The sequence below is a fragment of the Lepisosteus platostomus genome, chromosome 21 (genome assembly GCF_059453375.1).
Source record: "Lepisosteus platostomus isolate fLepPlt1 chromosome 21, fLepPlt1.hap1, whole genome shotgun sequence".
Classification (NCBI taxonomy): domain Eukaryota; kingdom Metazoa; phylum Chordata; class Actinopteri; order Semionotiformes; family Lepisosteidae; genus Lepisosteus; species Lepisosteus platostomus.
In genome coordinates, this window is record NC_142631.1 from 2,698,627 (window position 1) to 2,715,928 (window position 17,302).

Below are 17,302 nucleotides of genomic sequence, written 5' to 3' on the forward strand. Positions count from 1 at the left end.
GCGGAAGTGGGGAACGAGCAACCCAGACAAGTAGTTGAAGCCAATACCATGACTTCTGGAAGATCAGCTACAGGGCAGCTTTACCACCATGGAAGAAAGACCCATAAAAAACATGTGGAGGGTTTTGTCCATTATCATTATAATAGAGGGTTCCAATGCGTGCTGTAGCTGACCCGGTGCTCGTCTCAAACGTTTTAAGAGGGAAAAATGAGCACAGAGCCCTCCTGTATTATGATAGACCTCTAAGGGGCTCACCAGCTTGGCACCCAGCAGCCGGGCCGGACGCAGACGCTCCTGCAGACAGCTGGGATGACTGGCATGGGGGCGGTGGTGACAGAGGCAAAACTGGCCACTGGCTGCAAAATCACTCCTTAACACTCCAAGACCCCCCTGCCAGGGTCAGGGTGCTGAGCACATAGACTGCGGGGACTGCACTGCTCCAGGACAAGGGATGCCATATTTCTCTCATTGTGGGGGAGGGGGCGGGGCCTCCTCGCTGTTTTTCACTTCCGGGGCGAGGGCTCTCGAGGTCAGCCCGGCGTTTCCGGTGTGCGTTCACAGCCTGGACAGGTGGAGGCGCTACCGGGCGGGGGGACACGTCGGCCGCCCTCGGAAGAGCAGGTGGACCCGGCTCATCGAGGCTGCTTGAATTAGGTGAGGCGATGACTTTCCCCTCCTCCCTGTTCTAAAGTATTTGCGCGTTCACTGGGGCGGTGGGACGCTGAAAAGACTCCAGTGGCTCTTCAAAAACCCGCTCGAGTCACCAGTCCTGTGATTTATTTTGTTTATTTTTTTACCGCACCGGCTCTGTCCGAGCTGCCCGGTGAAGGAAACGCCTCTACCCGCCCCGCCGGCACCGTGCCTCGCTTCAGACTCCCAGCGAGAAACGTCTGTGGACGCGTCTGTTGGGTTTTTTTTTACATTTTCTTCACTTGCGCCAGGCTTGTTACTATATTATTATTATTATATATATATATTTTGCCAGCGCTATTCGTTAACTGTGCAACAACAAAAAAAGTCTCCACATTCTCGTCTGGGTCCCTCCAGCCCCACCGCCACCCCTCCTCTCCCCCTCTCATCCCTCTCCCTCCTCTCCCTCCCTTGTTCTTCTTCTTCTGCTGCTGCTCCTGCTTTCATTCTGCTCTCCCCCTCCCTCTCTCTCCCCCTCCTCTTCCCTCCAGGGAATAAAGGTCATTGCGCAAATGATTACTCAGAGCTCGGTCGCCATGGCAACGCGGTCATGTGACGGGGACAGGCATGCATAGAGCACAACAAAGAGGTCGATTAGTGAGGCAGCGATGGAGAGCTCTCGCTTTTGTGCAGCATGGGGGTTTTTTTTCCACTCCCCCTCCTCCTCCCCCCCCAGTTCGCCGGGAAGAGAGGAGAGAAGGCAAGGAGAGATTGTGGGGGAAATAAAGCAAACAAGGAGCCGAGGTGTTGGTGGCGTTTCTCCCAGCGCTCAGTATTGCTTTAATCTGCCTTTAATTTTTGTTGTGTTCCCTGTCCACCCCTCCACGCTTGCCTTTTGAATTTGCATAATATTCCCCCCCCCCCCCCAGTACCGCCACCACCAGCTCTCAGTGAAAACGCACACTCCAGCTGCGGAGGGAGAGAGGGGTGTTTTTAATTTTGCAAAGCGGAAAGTCATTAAAAGCGGGCCTTGACTGAAATTAAACGAGGGTTATGTTCCTTTTTTTTTCTTCCTTGCTGGTGGCGGGGGGGAACCCGACTTTATTTGTGTCTCACTGCGCGATCGGAACAGAACGGCGTGGATCCCGGTGCTGAGCTGCCCGGGCTGTGTGATAACCCTCCCTCGTTTGAAAATAGTCAACGTGGAGAAAAAAAAGTTTTTACTGCCGGTTTGCAGCGACGCAATGTGCTTGGCCAAGCCTGGTGAACACTTCTCATTGTGCTGTTTAAGACTTCTAACCAGTGAGGCTCTTTTGCAATTTAGTTTAACTCTTGTATTCTATTGCAGGAGTTGACAGTGTTACTAGTTAATCTCTTTGTTTCTCTGTACAACTGAATCTCTTTTTTCCTCATTTGGGGTCATAGGCTCCTGTGGAGTGTTTGGACTCTGATGTGTTTTGGGGTGTCTGTACAAAGATGGTCCTGTGGGTCATTTTGACCCACAGCCCTTCGTGGGTGTATAAACGTTCAAAGAAATATCCAAAATAAACGATTGCACTCCTTCAGAAATTGTCTGTATAAAAAGAGCTTTCCTGAGCTGTCTCGTACTCATTATGGCATCGGCAGGGGTCAAACAGAGACTCTCGAAAGTGAGCTTCTGGGTGACCTCCGGGGGAGGAGTTTTCAGGGATGGAGGACATTTCAGAGACAGAAGTCATAGGTGGTGCTGATGCTCCCGACTGTGTGTCTCCTTCGGATGAGGAGTCTCTCCCGTGGCTGTGCCTTCCTCAAATGAGACATCGGGCCAACGCAACCATCCTCAAGGGAAGGGGTGTGGAACTCTCCAGATGGGAATGCAGAGTGGTCTGGATCACCACAACCGAGCGAAGGCGCACTGGCAGCTTCCAATTTCATCCGAATGGTACCAGGCCCTACAAGATTTGCAACCTATAATCAGCACTTGAACTCTTTAGACCTCAAGCGCCAGTGAGGATTGTACAGGACGCAACCAGTTTGGAGGGGAGGCACGTGTTTCGAGAGGACTGGAAGTCACTGGGACGGACTGGACCCACTTGTTTGCCATACATAGGTTGGCTGCTGTTAGCTGGTGCTTGGCCATCAAAGGTAGAAGCACCTGCTAGTCTCTGGAGTGTACAGAGAGCAGAAGGGACAATTTTTTCCCCCCCAGCAGCCACGTCACTGGAATCATTTCGCGTCGTCTCTAGGGCGATTCGTTTCGAGAGCCGCGATACCAGACCTGCTCGGTGCAAAGGAGACAAGCTGACTGCCGTCAGAGATGTGTGCGGTCAGTGGCTCAGGACCCTGCCTCTCGTGTACTGTCCTGGCACAAAACGCCCTGTTCCATTCAGAGGACGCTGTCCTTTCAGGCAGAAGCCTGGAAAGCATGGCATCAAAATTGTTTCCCAAAAATGCTTCCCAGTTATTAGGTTCGGCGTTTGAAATAAAAATTCGCGAGTGGCCATATTAAGCCACAATAAAAATAAACCTTTGCACTATTTTTTGGCTTATTTGACTGTTTTTTCACTAGGTTGAAACTGTGCGGGGGTTGATTTGACGCACAATATTCTGGATGTAACCATTTTTCAACACAATACAAGGGCTAATGCTGCAAAGCGGAACAAAGTCTTGCTTTAAACTTGGGTTGTGTTAACTTTTTTGGGGGGGGTCAAAATAATATGTGTATTTCTGTTCAACTTGACCAGAATGGTGTCGGTCCTTTCATACATGGATGAGCTGTGTCGTAACCTTCCTGGACATGCGGTTTAAAAACGGTCAGTGCTTAAAAAACGCTTTTACAATTCATCCCAGTTGGCCGGTAATGCAGTGTGCTTGGCCTACTGAGCACTTCGGTATCTCTGTAGTACTTAAGACCCCCTAATTAGTGACAGTCTTTTGCAGTTTAATTAAATGGACACATTTCCGTAAATGTATCCAATACTTGTAGCTCTCTTTTGGTACAGTGAAGATTTCTACAAAAGCTGGTTCATCGTTTGACTTAATTCTCATGACGAAAACAGAAATCAAGGTAACGATTTAAGTCGTTGGGGAAGAAATGTTGGGAGGGAAAGCAGCTCTTTTCCCAGTGCACAAATATATTTTTCAGATTTGGGAGCGCATTTAGGATTGGCCTCGGAAAGCGCCAAAGGGTTGTGGGAGCCTGGGGTGAACTGCCCCTCCACGCTGTTGAACCAGATTCCCCGGATTCCTTCCAGAAGCAGCTGGATGAGATACTCGGATCAATCGGCTCCTAAGCAGCAGGCGAGCTAGATGGGTCGAATGACCCCCACCCCCCTCGTGTGGAACTCCTCTAAAGTTATTATATTCAGTAATGGGATTGCTCCAAGGAAACTAACTGGCTTGCCGTTGAGGGATTGTGGAAGGAAAGTAGCATCATAATTTTACCCTACTGTTCAGATCCGTCTTTTTTTTTAGTTTAAAAAGAAAAGCCCCTCGTTGTGGGGCAGCCTTGACGCTCCAGTGTCTCTCCAGTGAGAGCTTTCCTTCCAAGTCACCTTTAACTGTTCACGCCTTGAGCCTCAGAGGTAGGATCAATGCAGCAATTGAATGCCAATTAAGGAATTAAGGTTTAATTACGCGATTAAGTTATTAGTCGGATCAACGCTCCACACTGCCAGAGCCTGCAGGAGATGAGGGTGCCTGTCGCGGATTGAAGCCCTAGACCTGCGCTGGGGTTGCCTCTCAAGCAATGGGCCAGATGATCTGGAATGTGGGAGCAGTGTCTGACCACAGACGTGTAGAACTGTGTGCCTTAATAATAGCCCCAAATCTCCTGTACCCCAGCTGCCCAGGATCTGAGATCCAAGTGGGGGTGAGGATGACAGTGATGACGATTACGATTAATTCAGTGCACGCAGAGAGCACTTCCAACAGTCACTGCATTTGAGGGTTGAGTCATTGAGAGCTGAAGGAAATAATTCAAGGAATTCAAGGAGAATTTAAGGAAATCCCTTGGACCAGGGGATTTGCCATAACTGGAACCATGGCCGATCCCTCCCTGTACGGGCATCGATGGGGGTGTGGTCTTGACCAGTGGATGCTGGGAAGGAAAGTTAAAGTTAATCCAGTCCCGGTCCCGATCTGCCCATTAGCACCTCAGTTGCTCCAGTTTGCCAGCTTTTCCCTCGTCTGTGGTGGTGGCTGCCTCCAGGAGACTTGGAAAGACCCAGATGGGGCTCACTGTTTTTTCTGGGCGCCTCTTTTGTCTGAAGCGAGCTCCGCGGAAGACGGGGACCGGGCGAGCCGGAGTGGTGCCGTACTCTAAACCCAGGACTGTGGCCTGCGCCGGGCCGGGGAGCAGCGACTGTGACCTGCGCTCGACCCCGCCTGCTTCAGCCCGTGGGCGAGCACTTCCAGGGGCACACAGATGGGGAGGAGTGGGCGGAGAAGCAGCTCGCGGGCGAGATCAATAATAAAATCGCTTCTAAAAACACACAACCGCACGGCACGCGCCATCAGCACAGCTCGCAGTTCATCCCTGTGGTGTGTCTTCCGGCAGCCAGCAAGATGGAGTCGGGGAAAAGGAAGAAAAGGAGATTTTTTTCCAGTTTCTTTTTGTTCTCTCGTTCTCTAAAATCTCCCGGCGTGGGCAGGCTGGCAGGACATGGGCAGTCAGAGAAGGGGTGAGGTCACCCCGAAAGCTCAGGACGCACCTAATACATCCCCCTGGGCCTGCTGCGCTTTTCCCAAAGATATTCCCATTTTAGTGGACAATCCAGGCCTTTCCCGCCTTTCCTCTGCAGGATTGTGGCAGCCAGTCCGCTCATCGCCCGATTGGTGCGGAATGAATTCAGCTGCGTCACTAAGATTCCCATTGTCTGGAAGACCAGCAGTGGAATGGGGAAGAAGTCGGGATTATAATCGTACCCTGATGGTCGGATACTTTCTGATTCCTCGCTACCACGGTGTGTTGAGTCGTCCAGCGTTTCAACGCCGCGCCGGACCATCACGGGGGGGGGCGGACCCCGAGAAGTGGGGGAAATGGGGTACCCCCCCCCCTCCAGCTGGTCACCCCTCGGTGGGCTGGGTGACTTCAGCTCTCCGGAGCCTGTCTGGTCTGCAGGCTCCGGCTTGCCTGGGTCCTGCCCGAAGGCAGGCCGGTGCACTCCCCGCCGGAAGAAAGCAAGAGGCAGGAGCAAGGGAAGACCAGCGGGACGAGACGGAGGGGGTGTGGGGCTGCCAGCCCCGGTGAAGATATCCCCCTGGCAGGACGGGGCCTCTCTCCTGGCCGCCTCTGATGGGTGAAGTGACCCAGGGAGGGCCCCGTATGCAAATGCGAGCGTCTCGGCGGAGGAGCGTGGGCTCGGAGCAAATCTCTCGCGCTGCTCCTGTCACCGTCTGCGCTGGCAGTGGGGTGGGGGTGGGGGCGCACACCCTAGCGCCGGCGCGCGTGCTCCTCCTGGAAGAGGCACGAGGTCAGGTTTTGGTTTGATGAAGGAGACGCATGGCTGAGCCCCCATCTACCCCCTCCCCCTCCCCTCGCCAGTCCGTCCGCATCTCAAACTGGGGGGGTGCGGGTGAGGAGACTCCCCCCCTCCCCCCCTTCCTTTTTTGTTTCTTTTACCCTTCAGTAGCAGAGACCGTCTCTTTAGCTCATCTGCAAAGAGGCTTAGGCTTAGGGTGAAGGGAAAGGCAAAGTTCGGGAGAGCCGAACATTTCAAATGTCTATTTAGAGGCGATAAACGGGAACTCTCTCCCTTCCTGTCCGTGCGCTGTGGACACTACGTTGCATAATCCTTCTTTGCTAAGCCCTGTCTGTTTACAGAAGCTCTGGCCAGATATATTTGTAGGCAAGGAACAGCAAGTACTCTGGACTGCTCGTCTAGCCTACTCCCTTTCCACTCGTCAGCAGGGGGGGGTACCGACGAGAGCAGGCCATTCCCCACTCTGTTTTCCTGAGCTCCTGAGCCCCTGAGCTGAGTCTGGTACTTTCCCCTCTGGTGCTCCAGTATCCATTTACAGGCGCTCATAACACTTCCTGTGCATATGGGGGTTCAGACACTTATACATCACTAATTGACTAGTCTCCAGCTCCTGGATCCAGCAGGTATTCTTGCTGCCTCTTTTACAACTGGGAGAAGGGTTTAATTAGGGCAATTGAGGTTCAGCTGGATCCATCTAACCCTTCTCCCCTTAAGCTGTCCATGGATTAATGGGAAAATCTGCTAGAGTTGGGCACCACTTTATAAGCAAATCTTAACTTCCTCTTGGTGTGGTGAACGAATGTTCAGTTGAATTACAAGCACTGTGTGTTCCGGTTAATAAGTGAGCCAGTAGCATCTTGGGTCTAGAGCAGTGATATGTATGCAGTATGTCGGAAACTTTGTTTGTTTTAGTGCTGGAGGTTGTGTCATGTAGTATAGTTATTCACTGTATTCCATATTTTCAATATTTTAGGATAATATTTTTGTAATATTTTCAATGTTACAGTTTCTCTTGATAAAAACACAAAAAAAAAGTACAAGCAGCAGGAACTCGTTTTGCTGTGGGTAGCTGATTGATCCGGGGTAAGAAACCCAGGGTATTGCCTTTCACAGCATAGCTGGAGAGCTTGTGCCAGACACCCACAACCCTATGTGTAAAGCAGTGCCCTACTGTTCTGTTTTAAATGTGCTTGTTTTTTTTTTCTAGTAGTCCTTTCAGTCTAACAAAAGTGGTTCTAAAGCGCCAAGACCTTTTTGCTTTCTGCCCCAAATTAACCTCTACAGTGGCTAGTTTGTGGCAGAAATTAATAAAACCTATAACGACTTGCTTTTTTGATGTTTCTGTAAAGCTTTCTTCCTGGTTTTGAATTGATTGCCCCACAAATATGTCACAGAGACCTTTTTGGATCGTTGAAATTGCAGACAAACATTTTTTTGCTGAGCTTGACTGAAATAGCAGAGTGTCCTCTAAAATCAGAATAAATAAATAAGCAAACAGTCAGACGAGAAACAGCAGATCTTTGCATGAGCTGTAATAAAATCCTGTTTCTGCTTCTTCATAAGGAGGTTGTGAGACTTTTTTTTTTCCTCTCAAATACAGTAAAACATGTCATCCAAGATGGTATAAATTGTCTGGAAGCAGAGGGGGAAAAAAATTCCAAAAATCCAAAACGTTACCAGCCCGTGGCGCGTGGGTCTGTTCCATTCTTGGGCTCGTGCGTCGAAATAGAGTTTTTATTTCCAGAACCGCTAGAAAATAAACATGTTTCCACAGAGCGCTTATTGAGGGTAACTGGTGCTTTATTTGTGCACAGACGGCTCAGGCAATCAATCAGTTTGCCGGTGAAGATGAAAAGAAAAGGGCAGGAACAAAAAAGACCCGAAACCCGTAGTATTTCATGCAATTGAGGGCTATTTTGGAGCTGTTTGGAGGGTGACAAGGGCAATGGAACAGACTTGGGAACAGAAAATGTTCTATTATGTTGCCATTACTCTCCAGGCGCCTGCTTGCCACCATAGAGTCAGTAGTCCCTCTGTGTGTGTGTGTGTGTGTGGAGGGGGGGGGGTCTGCCCCAGTTTATTCTCAGGAGAGAGGGGAGAGTCACACACCGGATGGCAGCAAAATCGGGGGGCTTTCGTGCGTACCCCCTCGGTCTGCCAAAAGACAGTCTCCTGCAGCAGTCAGGGAATCTGCTCATGTGTACTTCTGTATATCCCACACAGAAGGCAGTGGACTTCATTAAGACAGCGCACATACAACTAGGAATTCTGATGATAATAGTAATTCCTCACACTAATCTCCCGCACTATCAAACTATTAGACTCCCAGCCTCTCTCACCTACGATCTGAACCCTCACAGTGCCTTCTCTCTTTATCAAAACTCAAACACACATTGAAATCTACCTCTACCTCACAGGTCAAGAAGTTCACTCCCCATAATTTTGTATCCTTATTTCATTCTGTTGACGTATGATTGTGCACAGCTGATGTTGTTTTGCACATTATCTGTTCCCTGTTGTTGTTTTCCAAATTGCCTGTTGTCTCTGTCTTTCTTTTCTTATACAGTTGTATTGTTGTTTTACTGTACTCTTAACCGTCTGAGAGCTAGCTAAATAGCATTTTGTTACACCATATACCTGTGTATGAGTATAATGACAATGAACTTGAACTAAGCAACAAGACAGCACGAGCAGAGAAGCTGTTTAAATACCATATGCTTCTGGTTTTAATAGACCTGTAGTATCTTCCTGAGGGAAGCTGACGAAACTCAGTGTATGCTCCTCGAGGTGAAACAGGTGATGACCTGGGTGGGTGGGGTCATCAGCAATCCTTCCTGCCCGCCTCTGTGTTCTGGCGTTGTACAAATCGGCCCCTCTTCCCTCCTAATGCGGAGAGACTCGTTCACATTTGTGACATCAGGGGTTGTTGTTTTTTTTTAGTAACGTGAGCAGGTTTCAAAGTGCTGAACCTTTCTGTGCAACCTGCACCTGATGCCAGACGGAGAGAGGCACCGCAGTCGCTGGATAATAAGGTGGGGCCGCCCACCTCCCTTCCTGACGGGGACTGAGCACCTGGGGGCAGGGTGGGGTGGGGTCGTTTCACATCAGGCAGTCAAATGTGTCGTGCATGTCCTGAGGTGCAGACTGCAGTTCAGGGAGTGACAGGCAGAACATGCAAGCCCCACACAGACTGCTGCCCAAGGTCAGGCCTAACTGCTGTGAGGCAGTAGCCCCCACCATCAGGTCGCTGTGCCACCCTTAGCATGTTTCATGGTGTCTGCCAGTGTGCACCCTAGTTCTGCCTCCAGTTTTGCCTCCTGTCCGTTCAAAACTGGGGGGGACCCAAGGTTTCGCAGCACCAGAACTAGGGTGCCCATCCTCTTTCGGAGTTCGGGGGGATCTCTCTTTTTTTTTTTTGAATGCGTCACCTCCAACAAAAGACTGCAGGTGGTCCCCTTAAGACCAGGAATGTATCTAATTCCTCCTCTCTGGACTAATAAGCAACAGTAGCAAAAAAAAAAGTGGTCAGTCAGTCAAACAGAAGGTCGTTGACCTTTGTCTAATCCAAACAAAGGCAAATTGCTGGCTACAGTACCTGCTATCTGGCCATCAAATTCTGACCTAAGAGAAAAACGGACCTAATCTGGCTTGGAACTCCTGCCTTAACTGTTGGCTGTACTGTTTCTCTGCAGCCATTACAAGCCTGCAATTAACACCTTTTCAGTCCCTCCTGCAACACCGACTTGTAAACTGACTTCTGTTTCTGTGGATTAAACAAAAATTGTTCAGCAAAACCTTTTTAGCTGCGGGATATAAGCATCATCGATAACAGACATTTGTACTCGAGGCACTTCAGAGGTTTTGTTTTGTTTATATGTCTGATTTACTGGGAATGACCCCATAACGGCTTTAATTACATGGTGCTTGTCTTGATTCTGAAGTGCACTGTCATACCTTCGCTGCTTCGGCATTCGTGTCAGTCTCTTTGCATGATCACCACGGGATATGAGAGTTTGTCCTCACTGAGACTCTCGTTAAATACAGCTTTTGACTGGCAAGTTGGCATGGGCTTTGGATGTTCCTGCAATCAGCTTTGTAGCTTTAAGAAACAGCTCTCCTCCCAGCTGCCAGTGACCACACATATACAGTCTGCAGCTTTTCATACCATCCACCAGATACTTGGCGATTACAGGTGAAGCCGATTGTGTTCGGCCAGTTTTGCGATTGCGTAAATCATACCTGGCAACGTTGTGTGAACAACAGAAACAAATTCCCCCCCAAAAAATGGATCAACCACTTGACACTTTATGAAGGAAATAGGAGAGTGGAAAATCAGACTTAATGTTGTGAAGGTTCTGGAGACTTATGAGTGGATTATGTGCAAAAGTATGGGGTAATGTGTAATTCTATGGGCTTACTGTAATTGTGGAGCGAGAGAATTTGCAGGGTTCTGGTGTAACTGTGTGGATTCCTGTAGGAGAGGTGTGAAATGAACACGAATGGGTAAATGTCTGTTATGTAATGTTAGATTTATTTGGAATGTAAAGATCATTTGCACTGTTTGTATGTAGAGCATAGCTGCTTTAATGCAAGACAAATTTCTAAAAAAAGAAAAATCAAGCCCGTAAAGTATTATCTTATCATTTCAATATCAACTCTTCTGACCTCCTGTGCCCCCCTGTGTACTCGAACCAGTGTCCTAAAAGGTGTCCAGCTTTCTGATAGATATCTGTTCACCCCTCTGTGGTCAGAAAGTCTGATTCCTGGAAAGGGTGCCCGTCCGGGAATTCTGGGACAAGGCTGGACGAGACGCCTGTTCCTTGCATGAATGGGTTCGCAAGCATGAGCACGTAAAACCACTGCTGAGCGAGGAAATGGGGGAGGAACAGGGGAGAGCACTCTGGAAGGAGAAGGCACGATCCCAGGGTCAAGGAAAACACCCGGAAAATGGGTAAAGTCCCTTCATTCTCCAGCTGCCGATGATGACAGCGATGACGATGATGATGACATATGCTTCCCTGATAAAATTGCAAAATGGGGTGACCCCTCTTGCCCAAAGCAGTGAGAATAAGCCACCACAAGCTACATCCCTACAATTCCGAGACTATTTAGTAGTAGCAGACGAGGCCTTTTTCTCAATCTGGTGAGCGATGGGGAAAGAAAGCTGGTGTAAAGTGACCTCGCAAAAGAACGTGACTGTTGGTGCACGTGCCTCTAGTCTGTGGTCCAAGGCAGCAGCAGACCTGGCTAATGTGTGACTTCAGATGATCTCTAGCGTTTACAGTGTTTACAGGCAGCGGTTGCCAGATTAAACAAAAAAACACCGGCTGCATCTTTTAATTAAAGCTTTGTCTGGTTCCAGATTGAAGGAGGCCACACAGCTACTCCTGACAGAGAGGAGCCATGAGATGTAGCCAACCAAACCAGGAAGGATAATTCGGGCTGCAGGAAACTACGGAACCAAAGTAAGAGACGACAAATTCCCACATCCTGCGGGAAGACCACAGAGCTGCTCCATATCGCCCATGAACACCTTCGTACCTCAAGGTAAGGCGGGTCTTGTAAATCGTCAGTTTTTAAACATTGGTAGCAAGAGTACTCAAGATTTTAGTTCTGTGTGATCTCTAAATGTCTCCGTGTAGCAAATCACCTGTGTAACAGATCACGGTGGAATCGTTTCATGCCATAGAAACTGGTGATTTCATGGTATCCTACAAATACTGCTCTCCTGCATCTCCCAGATCCCTTCGGATTCGGAGATCCCTGAATCTAGTGCAATAGATGTTCATACGTATTGTAGCTGTGATCAGATCTGGAGATGGATAAACCTGTTGGAACACGTTGCCCAGGTGTATTTTCTAAACTTTTGGTAGGGCAGTTTCAAGCGTGCTGCTTGTACTTCTACGGTGTAGGATCTGACCCTGTCTAGGCCCAAAGAGGAAGGAAACTGGGGTCACCACTTCATTGAAAAGTACCCCATACTAACAAACACACATAGGGACACAGACACCTGGTTAGGACCTACAGATATCCCCTGTGTGCTAGTGAATTTATAGCACGTTCAAAAAAGTTGGAGAGAAATTACCTCTGTGTAAAACAAGATAACCCTTTTCTATTTCTGGCTCAGAAATGTATCAAATTAAAAAGTGCCCAAATGATTAGAGTTCGTTTGTTTTAAAATTGTAACTTGATGTGCTTTCTAGTTGGTATAAAAAGGTTGTTGCCACTGTTGTTGTTGTTATTATTATTATTATTATCATCTTCATCATCAAAAATGTAATGAATATTTATAGTGTTTCTGTCATAACAAGTAAGGTGGTGTTCTTTGTGTTCGGTTAAAAAAAACAAGAAGAAACACGGGGAGAGTGTATGAATTTGTTTCGCATTTAAAAAACATAATTAGGAGCAAAACAATCGACCCCGAACGAAAGACGCCGCGCTAATTAAAAAATGGCTACCGAGATATAAAAACTAAAAGTTGTTAACAACTCGGTTTGTTCCTTCTTCTCCGAGAAAAACAAACAAACAAACGTCAAACATTTGGGCTGAATGCCGCACAAAAACACGAACTGAAACGCCAAGGTGAGGTAACTGCGCCTGGTCGACACCTTCCGATTAGTAAATAACTGAGCCCCACGGTCTGAGCAGACGTGTATCGGAATACAAAACTTTGTTAAAATCCCACAGATATACTCTACTTTTAAATCCTCAAGGTGGACCGGTTTCCCGGTTTTTATACGTTAGCGAAGGTTAGCGCTGCGTATTTCAAAGGCTTTAAACGTCATTAATTATTATAACATGAGGCGAAAGGGAGACAGTACACGTTGGGTTGTTGTTTTTTTTTTAAAAAGGGGGTTGAAGACAGAAAAGAGCGAACGCAGGGGCAAGGAGAGAGAGAGAGAGCGGCTTGTCCTTTTCTGAAAGAAACAAATCTCTCCCCGTCTGGGCTCAGGCTGCCCGCGCCTGTGCCTGTGTGTGGCTCTGCCGGCTCTCTCTCTCTCTCCCGGCGGTGTTTTCCTCCCGGAGAGAGAGGCTGGCGCCAGCAGTCTGCAACGGTCCTGACAGGATTTGAATTATAGAAGCCGAGCGCGAGGAGGAGGTGAAGAGAGCGATGGAGTTGAATGTGTGTGTGTGTGTGACTGCTGTGTGTGTGTGAGAGAGACTGCTGTGTGTGTGACTGCTGTGTGTGTGTGTGAGAGACTGGTGTGTGTGCATGACTGCAGGAGTGTGTGTTAATGAGTGTGTGTGAGAGACTGCTGTGTGTGTCTGCAAGAGTGTGTGTTAGTGTGTGTGTGTGACTGCAGGAGTGTGTATTAATGAGTGTGTGTGTGTCTGTATGAGTATGTTAATCAGTGTGTGTGTGTGTGAGTGTGTGTCTGCAAGAGTGTTAATCAGTGTGTGTGTGTGAGTGTGTGTCTGCAAGAGTGTTAATCAGTGTGTGTGAGAGTGTGTGTGTCTGCAAGAGTGTGTTAATCAGTGTGTGTGTGAGAGTGTGTGTGTCTGCAAGAGTGTGTTAATCAGTGTGTTTGTGAGAGTGTGTGTGTGTCTGCAAGAGTGTGTTAATCAGTGTGTGAGAGTGTGTGTGTCTGCAAGAGTGTTAATCAGTGTGTTTGTGAGAGTGTGTGTGTCTGCAAGAGTGTGTTAATCAGTGTGTGTGTGTCTGCAAGAGTGTGTTAATCAGTGTGTTTGTGAGTGTGTGTGTCTGCAAGAGTGTGTGTTAATCAGTGTGTGTGAGTGTGTGTGTCTGCAAGAGTGTGTGTTAATCAGTGTGTGTGTGAGTGTGTGTGTCTGCAAGAGTGTGTGTTAATCTGTGTTTTTGTGAGAGTGTGTGTGTCTGCAAGAGTGTGTGCGTGACTGTGTGTGTCAGCAAGAGTGTATTAATCAGTGTGTGAGACTGTGACTGTGTGTGCATCTGTGAGGTTCTGTGAGGTGTGTGTGTGTTAATCAGTGTGTGTGAGAGTGTGGGTCTGTGTGTGTGAGAGTAACTGTGTGTCTGCGAGAGTGTGTTAATCAGTGTGAGAGTGTGTGTGTGAGAGAGACTGTATGAGGTTGTATGGTTGTGTGAGTGGGACAGTGAGTGTGTGTTTGTGAGAGCGTGTGTGTGTGTGTCAGAGTGAGATTGAGTTCAGAAGGAGAAAAAACACAGCTGTTAGCGCAGAAGCAGCATTTGGGAAACGACACAGAAACAAAATGATGACCTAACTACTTTTGTTCTATTTTTTTAAAATATGAGGTGCATTTCATTCAAAAGTCAGTTTAAAACACAAAAAAGAAAACACAGCTCTTGTTGTAAAATTTGCTGGATGAAAAAAATAACATTTGTAAGTTGAAGTGCTTTTGGGCTTCATTAGTTTCCCTTAACTGCTGTTCTGTGTAAAAAAAACAAAAAATCACTCCGCTCCAAAAGGACCATCAGATGCAGTATTCAGTTGATCTTCTCGGCTTTTTGTAGAAAAAAAGTAAAGCTTTTAGAAATAAGCCGTATACAAAACAATAAAGACGATTTCAACTGACTCAGTCGAAATATGACGGCGTTTGATGTCGGTCTCCTGCTTTAACCCTAAAGCTGACTCCCCTTGACACACAGCGGTGACTGAAGAGCAGATCCGGGCTCCTGGGAATTACAGCAGCATTTCTCTTCCCCTGTCAAGTAGACATCCAGGCAGTTAACGAAACGTGGATGCTGGGATTTTCGGAGAGCCCTCAAACTGGGTGCACGCAGGTCCGAATCCAGCCTGAGCCGTTCCGTTTGAGATCCTTGGATCTATTAGCAACTAACTGCTTTATGGGCTGAATGGCCTCCTTTCTGCCACTGTTCGTGTGTTTTTAACCCAGGGTCACAGGCTCTTAGGCAGCTCTACTGCAGCGCACTGGGGTCTCTGAGTCACTCTGAGTGCGATTAAGCATTCCTGACTTACCCCGTCCTCCCAGGAGGAATTGAGTGCATCTAGGCACGATTGTCTGCCCTGATGCCACAAGCTTCACAGACTGCAGCATGGGAGAGCGGGGTGCCGAGCCAGTAGCTCCAGTCCACATGCCTGTCAGGAAACCACCAGGGCGAAATCTGCATGCATTTCAGGAAAAGAAAAAAAAACTTAACAATTGGAGATTCTGTGCTGTGTTTTTGTAGATGCACTACATGTAACATGGATTGCAGGCTTTTTCGTGGGCTGTTGAAACGCACTATTTCTACAGCTATATAGGAATGCAACCTGGAGCTGATACTACAAAAATATTTTCCCTGTCTTTGCATTGTGCTGCTGCATTGATCTTGGCAGTATGAGATATGTTCTTATTCTGGCATATAACTACTGAATATTTTAACGTTTTATGTAACAACAAAAGTACTCTGGAATCAGATTTAGGTAACTTTTCCTCCTTGGCTGTGTAACACAATGAACTTATATTCACCTTTTGAACTAAACGATAACTTTACAAGGACTTGAGCAATTTCCTGGTTTACTAATGGAACCAGATACTCGTTAGAATTCTGAAACTTGGAACATGAAGTAGGGATCTGAAAGAATTTGGGGTTTTCTTTCCTGGTTTTAAACTCATTGCTCACACAGTGTGAAATAAAACTAGTTTCCAGCTGAAATGTTTTTCGAAAGCCGGCAGGAATAACTCAGGGATAAAAATCTAGATGCTCTTTGGTAAAAAAATACAAAACATCAGCTTGCAGTATGTTTTGGTCATTAAGTTTGTTGTGTTGTACATGAGGTTTGTAGAGGAATGTAAGATTGACCGGGGATGGTCAGCCTTACATAATTATAATAATAATAACATCACTTTATTAACCCTTTACAATTTCTCACATTAGGAATTTGTCTTTTCGCAGACCCCAGCTTGCTCTCCATGAGTCACACAGACAGGGAGAGAAGCTGGGGGTCAACGCAGGGTCAGCCATTGTACAGCGCCCCTGGAGCAGTTGGGGTTAAGGATTCCTCTGCCGGCCGCGGGATTTGAACCGGCAACCTTTGCCCCAACATCTTCCATTCCCTGCTGTTATAAGTCTTCAAACCTTATAATAAACGGGTTTTTAATTGACCCTTAATTGCTTAATTAGCCCAGATTCTGAAGATCATTTTGCTCGTTAGGGATAAGTTGTAGCAGTGACGGGCAAGGGGATGGCTGTGATTTAGTCTGCCCATCCCTGCTGTAGTTGCGTGTGTCTGTGGACCGTGGTGCTCTGGCATACAGAGTGTGTCCTGGGTTTCAGCTCTGCTGCAGGGGCAGTGTGAGCGACTGGTCCTGTCCTTGAGCAGGGTGGGGCACACTGTGAGTCAGTGGAGACACAGCCTGGCGGTGCATTGGCAGCCATGGTGAGTCTGCAGGAAGGAGGGCTTCAGGGCAAAGAAGTTCTCAAACTGCCCATCGCAGGGTCAGAGTCGCGTGCGTCTGGGGGACAGACGTGAGCGTTCGGCAGGCTGTTGAGGAAGAGTATGAAAGTCGGGGAGACTTAAACAAGGGGACAGCAGACAGGTGGGCTCAGGCTGTGAGCCCTGTGAGGGCTGACGTCTGGTCAGGGGTCATCCAGGTCCTGGGTTTCTCCACGTGTGTCCGTTTGCATGTTGATGTCACAGATTCCATGTCCCTTCTTTCACCCTGATGTCAGTGTGTTTTTCCTGCCTTCCTGCCACACGGGGCGGGGCGGTGGCTCTGTGGCTCAGGATCTGTGCCTGTGGCTGGAAGGTTGCCGGTTCGAATCCCGCGGCCGGCAGAGGAATCCTACTCCGTTGGGCTCCCGACCCAGGCCCTTAACCCCAACTGCTCCTGGGGCGCTGACCCTGTGCTCTGACCCCCAGCCTCTCCCTGTCTGTGTGTCTCATGGAGAGCAAGCTGGGGTCTGCGAAAAGACGAATTCCTCATAGAAGAAATTGTATTTGGCCGATAAAGTGATGTTACACTTTTACTGCGCTTCTACCACGCTTAGGCTTTTTAAAGCGGGCGAATCTGTCTCAAATTCATGAGAGAAAAAAACAGTCTGGTCTCAGGATGGCGTATTCCAGGAACGGGCTTGATGACAATGGTTCGGATGTGCCTGTGGATGAGGAGGATCACATGCAGAAGTCTGTGGTTTGGCTTGAGCTCTAGGCTCTGTCTGCGAGCAAGACCATGTGCAGAAAGCTGTGATTTGGTTTTGATACATGTAGGAATTAAAGCACCAGGCAGGGCCGAACCGCAACCTGTGAACATCTAGAATCGTACAA